Raw genomic sequence first — 13,126 nt, 5'->3', positions numbered from 1 at the left:
TGAATTGGCATTCTTCTTATTGGACAGGTAAGCTTACATAACTGCAAAGCATGTGAAATATAGTGCCATAAGGATTGATCTGTGTAATTGTGTATACAAAAAATACAATAGTGCAACATAACTGTGCAGTGCAACAGTAAACTGTCTGGTATAGTTCGGTAGTATGTAGCTGTATGTGTGTATCAGTATGCTATGTTAGCTGATAAGTAGTTTAAGTTTAGTCTCAAGTTTGTAGTAAAACAATCATAACTGTGTAATTTTAATTATGCTACCTCATCTGTCAGCGTGATGCTGGTGGATCACGTTCAGTCTCTTTGTACGTTACGTCATTGTTTTGGCCGATGCTCGGTAGCTCACGTCCCTATGGAGTGTGTGCACGAGCAACAGGTAGCTGGCTGCAGTTCACTTAACGGGCACAGGTGTCATTAATAACAAGGGTTTCTGAATCTTACATACTGCACCTTTAACTATTAAATTATGGTATTTGTAGTGAAACCATAACCCCCAAAAAATATCATGGCTTTACTATAGTAACCATATTTGTGAAACCACAATAATAATACATACTGATTTGACATCTCACTCTCTGGTTGCTCAGTAAAATGTCCAGTCATTGACATCATCAATGGTGAGGTTTCTCCACGTAAGACCGTGTTTAACACCGTTGATCGGATCACCTGTTCTCCTGGATTCAAACTGAATGGAGCACAGCAACTCTACTGTGGAGCAGATGGTTCCTGGACACCAAATCTTCCCACCTGTGGGCCAGGTAGGTGATCTGTATTACTCTATTCATTCCACCTTTGTGTGAGTGACGAATGGCCCACTTAGTTGCATCACTGGCAACAAAGTTGTGAAATTGGATATAACTTTACACAGAAAAGGTTAGAAAGCAATTGTATCACACTAGAATCATTTTAACACGCATAATGTTTATGTCTTGTGGTTATACTTTTGAAAAAGTGAGTATTTTAATGTTTACGGTTTGGCCCCATTCATTTTTATTGTAAATGCCTCACTGTAACCTAAATTATTGCTTTTTTTACGAGACATTGGAATGATTAAGTCAACCGTTGAACTCATAACAGCCAGCTCACTGAACATATCTGAACGTTTTATATCAGCTGGAATTTGTTTTGTGGAAGATCACACCTTTGAGACAGTTCTGTGAATGAATCTACACATTCTTTGTGTTCATTCTTCCTATTGGCTGGGTTTATTTAAGTATTTTCTGTTATGTAATTTTGCCTCACAAATTTGTGAGGCAAAATTGTGCAATCCAATGGCAAAGTTGTCGTGGGGGCTCGTGGGCGTTCATGGATCTTTTGAGTTTAGAGGGATTGTCGCCGGTTGGCGCTTTCGTGCACGGGGTTAATGCGCACGTTTTTCTTTTTTCTGTTTGTTTTGTTCGGGAGGAAGTTCGGGGTTTGATTGTTTCACAAATGGGGAATGTGGTCTGTATAATTTTGTTTTTGTCACACAATTTATTTTTTCTACTCTATCAAAATGTCAAATGTTAATATGAGTGTACTATCTCTCTCCACATGGAATGTGAATGGGTTGGGGCACCCCATAAAAAGAAGGAAGGTTATTTATTTTCTTAAACGTAAGAAATACGATATAGTGTTTCTTCAAGAACATCTCTCCCTGCAGAAAACTGAAAAATTTGGGAAGATATGGGGTGGACATGTTTTTTTTTTAGTGCTCAAGTAAGAGCAAGAGAGTCATTATAGTGGTAAATAAACTTTTACAATTCAAATGTCTCAAACAGATTAAAGATAAATTAGGAAGAGTCATTATTGTTTTTGCTGAAATTCAGGGGCAAAGGTTGATTTTGGCTAATATTTATGCGCCTAACGCTGATGATCGGGGCTTTTTTATAGATCTTGAAGGGATGCTGCAAACCGCTGGCACCCCTCATGATATAATATTGGGAGAAGACTTTAATCTTTTGATGGACTCAGTCCTTGATCATAGTGAAGCAAAAGTGTGTAAACCCCTGTAGAGGCGAGGAGGGCGGGGTCGGGCTGGAATGACGCACGCCTGGTCACCAATCAGCCTGATGGGGTGCGCGAGGGATAAAGGCGGACGGGGACGACAGTTAGAGAGAGAATTACAGCCAGCTGTACTTTGTGGTTTTTGGTTGTGTGTTTTTGGTTAAACTGTTTAAATTATTAAACTGTTATTTAAGTTGTGAAGCCGGTTCTCGCCGCCTCCTTTCCACTGAACCCCCTTACAACCCCCTAGAGCAACATTGACGCTTCACAGGATGTGTAAAAATCTTGGTCTTACGGATATTTGGAGACTTTTGAACCCATCTGGTAGAGACTATAATTTTTTTTCATCAGTCCATAAGATTTATTCTAGAATAGATTTTTTTTTAATATATCCAAATCCCTCATTTCATCTGTTGTGGATTGCTCAGTTGGAAACATTTTAGTCTCAGATCATGCCCTGGTGAGTTTAGAGGTGATGCCACATATAGAGAAAAAGAAATCATATAGTTGATGACTTAATGTGTCCCTTTTGCAAAATCCTGATTTCCAACAAATGTTAAAGACTGAAATCAGTGTTTATATGGAGACCAACTGGTCCTCAGTATCCTCTGTGGGCGTGGCTTGGGAGGCACTTAAGGCGGTTCTTAAGGGTCGGATCATACGGTATGCCTCATTCATCAAAAAATCCAAAGCACGAGAACTCGTGGAGTTGGAAGGAAATATTAAAAGTGCATAGGCAGAGCTGAAGCGCTGTATGTCAGCTGATGGCCTCAGAGAACTGACCTGACTGAAATATAGATATAATACTATTTTGTCGCGGAAAGAAGAGTTTTGGTTATTCAGGGCAAGACAGTCATTCTTTGAGTCAGGTGACAAAGCAGGGAAGATTTTGGCTAGATATATAAAGCAGAGAGAGTCTCTTTCTATCATTCCCTCAGTGAAACCTGCTGGTGGTGAAATTTTTACCTCGGCCATTGATATTAATAATGCCTTTAAAGAATTCTATATTGATCTTTATAGTTCCACGTCTTCATCTACTGATGAAGATATTAGAAACTTTGTGGAACCATTAGATCTTCCTAAACTGACGACTGAGCAAAAAAACTCTCTTGATTCTGAGATAACCTTGGAGGAGCTTGACGAGGTAATTAAGTCCCTACCTACTGGCAAGGCTCTGGGGCCAGATGGTTTTGCTGCAGAATTTTTGAGATCCTATGCTACAGAACTGGCTCCACTTTTGTTAGAAGTTTATACAGAATCATTAAAGAATGGAAAGCTTCCTCCAACTATGACACAAGCCTGGATCAGTCTGATTCTTAAAAAGGACAAAGATCCAAGCGAGTGTAAAAGTTACCATCCAATCTCCCTGATCCAACTAGAGGTAAAAATATTGTCAAAAATTTTGGCTAACCGATTAAGTAAGGTCATGACAACTCTTATACATATAGATCAGGTGGGATTTATTCAGGGCCGTAGCTCTTCTGATAACATCAGGCGTCTCATAAATATCATGTGGTCAGTGGCGAATGATCAGTCTCCGGTCGCTGCCATCTCACTTGACGCCGAAAAGGCGTTTGATATGGTAGAATGGGATTATCTTTTTAAGATTCTGGAAATGTATGGGAGTACATTTATTGGTTGGATTAAGTTACTTTATAGACACCCTGTAGCAGTGGTACAAACAAATTGATTAATTTCAGATTATTTTTTTACTCTGGATAGGGGCACTCGGCAGGGTTGCCCTCTTTCCCCTTTATTGTTCTGTCTTGACCTGGAACCATTAGCAGCCGCAATAAGAAAGGAGGATGATTTTCCAGGGGTGATGGTGGGAGGTATGACGCATAAGCTTCTGCTTTATGTAGATGATATTTTATTATTTGTCTCTGAACCTACTAGATCTATGCCTTGCCTCCACAGAATTATTAATTCCTTTTCCAAGTTCTCAGGATACAAAGTTAATTGGTCTAAATCCGAAGCTTTGTCTCTGACAGCGTACTGTCCAGTATCGGCTTTCCAGCCGGGCGCCTTCCAATGGCCCAAACAGGGCATTAAGTATTTGGGGTTTTTATTCCCAGCAAATTTGTCTGATTTAGTTAGTGTTAATTTTGACCCTTTAATAAAAAGATTTTCGAGCGATGTGGGCAGGTGGGCTTCATTACATTTATCGATGATTGGGAAGGTTAATGTTATTAAAATGAACTGTATTCCAAAATTTAACTACCTGCTACAATCTCTCCAGGTAGATGTCCCCCTCTCTTATTTCAAGCAATTTGATAACATAGCGAAGTCCTTCATTTGGAATGGTAAACGTCCCAGATTACACTTCAGTAAGTTAAATAGGCCGATGGACATAGGTGGGCTAGGCATACCCAAGATTTTGTTTTATTATTATGCATTCGGTCTCAGACATTTGGCTCATTGGTCGCTTCCACCTGAAAGAGCCCCTCCCTGGTTCTGCATTGAACAATAACTGCTTGTCCCTATTTTGCCATTGCAAAGCCTTTCCATCACAAAATGTATGGACAAAAGTGTCCAGAGTGTTTAACTCAGATAATTATCTAAATGTTGCCTCGCCTATGGCTAAACCCCAAACTATGCATTAATAAGTCATCTTTTTGTTGGTCAGAGTGGATTGCGAGGGGGGTTAATACACTCGGTGAGTTTTATGAGAGTGGTGTAATGAGATCCTTTGAAAATTTGGTTCAATATTTTGGGATCTCCAGATCTCATTTTTTTTAGGTATCTTCAGTCACGCCACTTGCTCTGTACTATTTTTGGGAGTAGCATACACCCCCCTAAAGCAGCAGATACTCTAGAAGAGGTGATTTCTGCTTTTGGAAAAGGTCATGAAGCATCAGTGTATTACTCCCTGTTAATTCAGAGTCTGGGGGACAGAACTTCGACTTCTCTCAAGAGATTATGGGAGAAAGATTTGAACTTGTTATTGGAGGAGGGAGTGTGGAATAGGATTCTAAAAAACATTAAGTCTACATCTAGAGATGCAAGGGTCCATCTGATGCAATTTAAGATTTTGCATCGATTATATTGGACCCCCTCTAGATTGTAGAGGCTGGGTTTAAAAGACACACCCACTTGCTGGCGTTGCCAGTTGGAGGATGGAGATTTATTACATGCCTTCTGGTCTTGTTCGAGGATTCAGGAGTTTTGGTTGAGAGTCCAGAATTTTGTTTCCGAGGTCCTGGGCACTCAGGTTCTGTTTTGTCCCAGACTTTGTGTGTTGGGCGATGGGGTGGTTATGGATATAGCTGATGGGTATGTAAAGAGGTGGGTCCTCACCGGCGTGATGATCGGGAGACAGATAATTGTGAGAGGATGGAAGTCGACGGGCGCTCCCTCTTTTTATGAATGGTGCACGAATTGGGCAAGGTAGCGTCATTTGAAGAGATGTCATATAGACGGCTTGGCAATTCGGCTGCACATGATAAGAAATGGGTCAGGTTTTTGGCCTTTTTAGGGAGTGCTTGGTGACGGGCTGTGGAGAGAGACATTTTGTTTGGTTTGGATATATATTTGTTAAATTAGGATTGTTTTTTAATATATATATTTATTCTTAAGTGTTTCCTTTTAAATGTTTTTTTTTTCTTCTTTTTCTTATATATATATATATATATATATATATGTGGTTATTTTCAGGGAAAGGGACATATAATTTTATAAATTGATTCAGTGTGTGTATGCTCTGTTTGTGTTATCCTGTATATTTGAATCAATAAAAATTTTAATAAAAAAGAAAAAAAGAAAAGAAGGGACGAGTCATTTCATTTTTGTGGTAATCAACATTATGCCATAGAAGCTGTTGATTCAGCTTAACTTGTATTGAACCTGGAATATTCCTTTAATGCGAATTGTGTAATTTCTGCATCATTAGTGGAAACTAGCAAAAAATTGCCTAAATTGCAAAAAATGACCCCAGTCTGCCAAACAGAGTTCCCTTTTTAGGGAAAGAAAACAATATAAGAGTTGGGCTCAGCAATTTTTTGTAAAATACAGTGTATTAAGAGTATACAGTTAAAGTCAGAAGTTTACATACACTTAGGTTGAATTCATTAAAACTAATTTTTTAACCACTCCTCAGATTTAAAATTAGCAAACTGTAGTTTTGGCAAGTCGTTTAGGACACTTATTTTTGTGCATGACACAAGTCATTTTTCCAACAACTGTTTACAGACTGATTGTTTCACAATTAACAAAAACATTGTTTTGAGAGTCCAATAACAGGGTGGATACTGAGATTAAGTTAGTAGTATTCTGCTGGTCATGTGATCCTAATATGGCAACCTCCATGAGGGGACCTTCTCCAAGATTATCCAAGCAGTTTTTATAAGGTTACTGATATCTGCTGAGTCTTTATCTCATGTGAGTTGTCATGATTTTATACATATGTTTTAAAATTAGTATTCATTTCTTGAGGAGTAGCCTACAACTTTTTTGAATGAGGAATAATCACTAAGTGCACCTTTAACATTCTCCCTAAATACTCCATCAGCTACATCCCAAATCTGCACTATTCTAAGCCATTTTGTGCTGCGAGTGGACTTAAGGAATTTATTCTATTATTAAAAAGTCTATCAGAAATAGAGTGCTCAATAAGAATTTCAGAGATCTGTAAAGCTTTGGTTAAGGCTAATATACCACTGGGATTGCATTTTAAAATTATTTTTCACTTACAACCAAACAATATTTGGAAAGAAAGGTTAGATGTACACAACGCTGTTGTTTGGTTTCAGAAGACTTATTTTTTGGAACATGACATTCATGGTCACTATGAACTGCTAATTTATGTCAAGAACTGCATAAAGATTCTGCAAAAAATTCTCCTTTTGTATTCCCCGGAAAAAAATAACTTTACAGGTTTGGAATGACATAAAGGGTGAGTGAATAATGGCAAAATATTTATTTTGCTGTTAACTATTCCTTTAAAATAAAATACATTTAAATTAAATCCTCAATAAAATGTTAATATTTGTAACTTTCACTCATGTTTTTCACTACTTTGACTCAGTAGCCTACCAATACTTTCTACAACAAAAAAAAAACAAACAAAAAAACAGTTTGCCGCAAGTTTGCCGCTAAGCTCATTTGCATGTGAAAATGATCAGTGTTGAGTTTGTCAAATTTGCCATGAAATCTTGATTTTTCTAAGGGCAGTAACAAAGGAATTAAAATGCTTACTGGATTTTTAAATAAGGCTCTGAGTTAACATATGTTCTCAAAGAACATCAAACGTTTACCTAAAGATGTGTTGTTGATACTGAACATCTACATGAGAGAGGCGATGAAACTGTCTCATAATTTAGATGCTCACAATTATTTTCTCTTCGGAAAGATTGGGAATATTGAATTGCTCCTATTATAATCAATGAAGCTGTTTAATAAAGCAGTCTGTGTGACCTGTGAACAAGGTATTTACTTTTTAATTAATAAAAAATCTTTTTTTCTGCCCTAGCTTCTACTTCAGCTATTCTGACTTCCTTAAAACGATGAACAGTCCTTGAAATGGTCTATAACGTTTATCGTGATATTTTTGAAGGAAATCCATACTTTAGAAATGTAAGTAATATTCTGATGAAAAACATTTTATATATATATATTTCTTTCTACTTCTTTCCCATACAGAATTTTGATTTATGGCCATATATTTTATAATCAATTTATTTAAGCATATATGTTCATACACAAATTCCACTAGTAGGCTATGGGAAAATATGTTACATTTGTGAAGACGGCCATTTGTGTTGTATTTTGAAATATATGTTGCATAAATGTACAAGTTTGTGGCTTATTTATATCAGAAAAAAACAAAACATGTATAAACATGTACTTCATACATGTATTTTGCATGTATTGCCATTTAATTTTCTGTATGAGTTGTGCTTATCTCGGGATAAACTAGATTTTGTTTAAATTCAAAGGCATCCATACTTTGGGTTAGTATTTTGAAATGATCAGACACTAAACAAAAATCAACTTTCATACCTCAAAATCAGTTGTTAAAAACGTCAAAGATATTCACCACTTGATTCTTCTGTTTCCGCCTGACACACAGGTAGAAAGAGCGAAAGCTTTACTACGCATGTGCAGAGAGTAATCAATTAGCTGGCTAGTGATTGCTTGATTGGCAATGTCCATGAGTGTGTACACGTTCTCGCACACTATTTAAGACAGATATTGTGCAAATTGGGTCACTTGTCTTGCATTGGATCAGAAAAAGTCCTGCACTATATCTGAAGTAGATATGCAGATCTTTGTGGGGATGGTGAATATTTGGAGGATTATGATGTTTGTGTATTTTGTAGGTGAGGAATGGTTTTAACAACCCAGTGATCATAGTAGAGTTTGGAAGCAGACCAATTGAGTGCAGAAACACTGCAAATCATGTCCTGTTTAGCATTAATTTGAGTCAATCTTTTAAATTAGTTCAGTTTGTTGAGTTGTGCTTTGAAACTGTTACACTGTTTGTCTGTTTCAGTGGTGAACCAAGAAAATATCAGGACAAGCTGCTGGACAACCAAAACCTTGTTAAATCAGTATTCAGAAACTTGGAGAAAGTGGTGTGTAAATGTGCTCCTGGTTACACGCAAACAGGTGGCAGTCCAACATCGTTCTGTGTTAATGGACAGTGGACACCCTTGAACATGCAATTTGAACGTAAGATCTGTCTAATACTAGTAGATCTAAAATGACTTATTAGCTAGCAGGGAATGTTATATACTCTAGTTAACTGTAATAACCTTGCCTCTAACAGGGGAAAAAAAGAAATCTGCCTTACCCATTTCAGAGCAAATGCAGACGTATTTAGATATACATTGAATATCGTTGGAAGGCTTGAATAGTTTTTTAACCCCATCTCCCAGCTCAAAGTTAGATAACGCACAACTTTTCACCAATATTTACGTGTGAGCTGCTAATGGGTGATCTGAAAACTGGCCCAGATTTAACATTGTTTATGGTGCTGGACATGTAACTAAGAGCTTAAATGAAGTCAAATGATTACTTTCTGAATCACAAATACTGAATCACAATCATTATCAATGATTTCAGGTTCTCCACCTGCTGCTGACATCTCAATCTAACCCATCCTCAGTAAAATGTCCAGTCACTGACATGCCCAATGGTATGGTAGTCAATGCTAAGGGTTCTCCATGTGAGGCTTTAACACTGGTGTCCAGATCACCTGCTCTCCTGGATTCAGGCTGAATGGAGAACAGGAACTTCACTGTGGAGCAGATGGTTCCTGGACACCAAATGTTCCCACCTGTGAGCCAGGTGCAGTAGGAGATTTGTGCTAGAGTTGAGGTAAAAGGCCTGTTTTGCACCACACCCCCAAGCAGTGCATAAGTTGGACTTATTTTGATGTCTGTTCTAATGGGTTATTTACAGTGACTCAAGGTGTGTGTCAATCAAATCTGATTCCAAACCATTTCATTTTGTCTACATTCTGCTCTATCTCCTGCTCTTGTTCCTTAGTGAAATGTCCAGTCATTGACATTCCCAGTGGCATGGTAGTCAACAATGCAAAGGGTTCTCCACATGAGGCTGTGTTTTACTGTTTAGATCACCTGCTCTCCTAGATTCAAACTGAATGGAGCACATGAACTCTGCTGTGGAGCAGATGGTTCCTGGACACCAAATGTTCCCACCTGTGAGCCAGGTAGGTGATCTTCAGGAAGCATTTGGTTGTAATGAGGGCTGAAAGAATTTGTCTAATGTCGACATTTTAATTTTTGTCTATAAACTCTCTTTAAGATTGGTTGAAGTGAACCGAAAAGGTGAGGGTGGGTAGACTTCGCCCCATTATATGCCAACAATGTTTTTGATTTGGCTTTTCCAATAAAAATATCAAACTAACATTTGTCTTCTGCAGTATAGCTGCTAAAGAAAATTCAACATTGTCAGAATTTTAAGTTTTTTTTTTTTTTTTTTTTTTAAAAAAAAAAAAAGAATTCACCTGTGAAGCAGCATGTCGGATATTTAGACTTGCTTTTAGTGAATGGATCTTGAATGCAAGTATTTTGTCTTTAGTGCATTTGCAGAAGTATAACCAAGTGAGGGGGGGAAAATATACACTTGTATACAAAATGCACTTAAGATGCTTTCTCTTAGGGGTCTTGGGTAGCTTAGCAAGTAAAGACTGTCTACCACCCCTGGAGTTTGCAAGTTTGAATCCCAGGGTGTGCTGAGAGACTCCAGCTGGGTCTCCTAAGCAACCAGGCCAATTTGGTTGCTAGGGAGGGTAGAGTCACATGGGGTAACCTCCTCGTGGTCGCTATAATCCAGTTCGCTCTCGGTTGGGCACGTGGCGAGTTGTGCGTGGATGCTGTGGTGGATGGTGTGAAGCCTCCACACACTGTCTCTGCAGTAACGCGCTCAAGCCACGTGGTAAGATGCGTGGGTTGACTGTCTCCTGCCGCGTCGGCAACAGATTCGTCCTCCACCACCCTGATTGAGGAGTCACTTCGCCACCATGAGGACTTGGAGAGCACTGGGAATTGGGCATTCAAACTTGGGGAGAAAATCTAAAGATGCATTCTCAAAGCAAGTCTAAATATTGGATGTTTATAAAAAAAAATCCTTGTGCTTGACTACACTTAATTTGTCATCTTGTTACTTTTCATGGGAGACAAATTACCTCTCTGGGTAACTCAAGTTGCTTATTCTGCCCTTTAAATTTTAAAGCACTGATTCAAAGTGATCCTCATGTTTATCCCTCCGGTTCATCCAGTGAGATGTCCAGTCATTGACATGCCAAATGGTCGGGCATCCCCACGTGAGGTTGTTTGACACTGTTCAGATTACCTGCTCTCCTGGTTTCAAACTTAATGGAGCACAGCAACTACACTGTGGAGCAGATGGTTTCTGGCTCCCAAGTGTTCATACCTGTGAGCCAGGTATGTGATGGACAGTGTCTAGAAACAGACTAGATGTAATATGGATTACATGATTGCATATTGAGTTGTCTTTGCAGCAATGGCAATACATTATTTTGCTGATTGTGGCCTTGGCTTTATAAGAGCTGTCAAGCCAGTGCCTAAAATGTTTGGTAGGTGTTCATAGGATTTCTCAAGTGCAACAGGCCAGCCATGTACAGTGCAAGTCAGAAGTTTACATGCACTTTGTTAAACTCTCCAAAAAAGAAACATCCCCTCACTTTCAACTGCTTTTATTCAGCAAACTTAACATGTGTAAATATTTGTATGAACCGATTCAAAGACAAACTGAGCAAGTTTCTTTGTATATGAAATAAGCATCAAAGCCCCCGCCTTTACACGTGTGGAATTGTTCTGAAAGTCTTCTGCAGTATAGCTGCTGAAGAAAATGCGTTTTAAGGCGTTTTGAGATTTATATTAAATGAGCCAAAACAAATCAAACCCCTTAGATCAGGACATTCACAACTCTGAGGCACTGACTGCACAGTAAAATCCCAGTTTCCGATTTTGTAGTTATTTGCATGGTTTGCTTGTGTGTTGAACTTTGATTAAAGCTATAATGCGTTTAAATATAACCGCATTTAAGATGTAACGCTGGGGTGTTTCCTTTTCAAGAGCTCTGGCTCCACTTATTCCACAACGAAAGTAACTCCTGTTACGTTAAATGAGAACTATTTGACGTCAAATTTGTCGATTTTGACGTTAGATGACGTCGACAAGCTTGGAAATTTTGGTGAAAACATTCAGATACTATGTACATATCTAACAGTCTGTAATGCGAAGCAATACAGTTAACATGGATACTCCCACTTGTCTGTGACATTACTGTGGGGTCCAGTGTAGTTGGCAGTTTGGCACTGCAACTAAGTCTCTCTGCAAAGCCTGTTGAACTGTCTTGTTTTGAAAAGGAATCTTCAGTAAAATGAAGCGAACAAACAGTCTTGCTGACGCGATCCGGGAATTCATTAAGAATAAACGTCCGCCACTTTCCTAACTTAGGAAAATGCAATAAGTGTTTCCATAGCCTGGCATTGCACAACGTTCTGTAGACTTTGCAGGCATCTTGAACCTCTTGTTGCTCCAATAATCCCGGTTTCTCCTTGCCGTGCTGACTTCTCACTGCTCTAACCGCGGACCTGTGGGCAGGCCAAAGAGGTGAAGCAGGCATTGACCTGTTTATGCAGATGAAGACTTGTGCTGATGTATTCAGCTCTTAGGTAATGGAGATGAGGAAGTAGAAAACTAGTCGTTTGGGAATGTTTCAAAGCCTTATTCGTTAATCCAACAAAAAAAAAGTGGAGTTCTGAAACTTGCAGTATGTTTTTAGTACTATGACCTCAATGGAAAATTTGCTCAAGGAAAATTTGACTTCACAGTGCATGACACATTTTAAAGGAATGGTTAAAGTGATTTCCTTCACCCTCATGCAATCCCAGATGTGTATGACTTGTGGGTGGGCGATCTGACATCTTATTTCACGATGAGTGATCTCTATAAAGAGATTATTTCTTAAATCACAAATTTGTTAAATGACCATATTGTATTGCCTATTTTTGGAAAATCCAGTTAAAGACCTAAGTGAAAACTACTTTATAAATTTGTTTTAAAACTTGACCAAGTTGTATTACTCTTTCACATTATGCCACATTGTTGTCTGTTGTTGATCAACAGTATTAACTTTTCAAAGCAACAAAGGCTATTACTTCATTTTAGTAACTGCACAACAAACGCGTCTTTAAGAAAATGGATTTCAAATATTTATAAACACCCTTGCAAAAGTACTAATGCAGAGCATCCTTTTGACGTTTCATAATCTTTAGCGTGCTTCATTTTGAGGTGGTGAAACGTTTGTATTTACCACAAGTGATCATCATACAACACAGTTTGCAGATTAATTTCTAATCTGTTTGTGAACCTCCCACCGCTTTTTTTTTTTTTTTTTTTTAAATACAAGCTTGGCTTGTATTTTCTTGACTTTCTATTGATATCGGCAACCATCAAATGAAGTATAGATGTGCAGTGTAGTCAAGTGACCCTTGGCATGTTAAAAATTCAGGCGTCTGGATCAAGTGACTGTCCCAGCAGAGTGTCCGATCATGGTGGACTGCTGCATCCTCCGCTAGAGCGCGCTCAATCATCCCGCAAAATCGGAATGGTGAATCGGCAACTAGTTTGTGGGCG

The 13,126-nt window shown here is 38.5% G+C and overlaps 1 long non-coding RNA gene across 1 annotated transcript; it reads left to right on the top strand.

Annotated features, from left to right (window-relative positions):
• Window positions 1-7,478: 7,478 nt before the first annotated feature.
• On the top strand, window positions 7,479-9,196 carry LOC127418867 (uncharacterized). The gene is made up of 3 exons (XR_007893559.1): window positions 7,479-7,568; window positions 8,488-8,666; window positions 9,060-9,196. It is a non-coding gene; the product is annotated as an uncharacterized LOC127418867 (long non-coding RNA).
• Window positions 9,197-13,126: the final 3,930 nt, after the last annotated feature.

This window comes from Myxocyprinus asiaticus, chromosome 28, assembly GCF_019703515.2.
Source record: "Myxocyprinus asiaticus isolate MX2 ecotype Aquarium Trade chromosome 28, UBuf_Myxa_2, whole genome shotgun sequence".
Taxonomy (NCBI): Eukaryota; Metazoa; Chordata; class Actinopteri; order Cypriniformes; family Catostomidae; genus Myxocyprinus; species Myxocyprinus asiaticus.
Note: the sequence above shows the minus strand (reverse complement) of the source record. Positions and strands in the feature narration are given on the sequence as shown.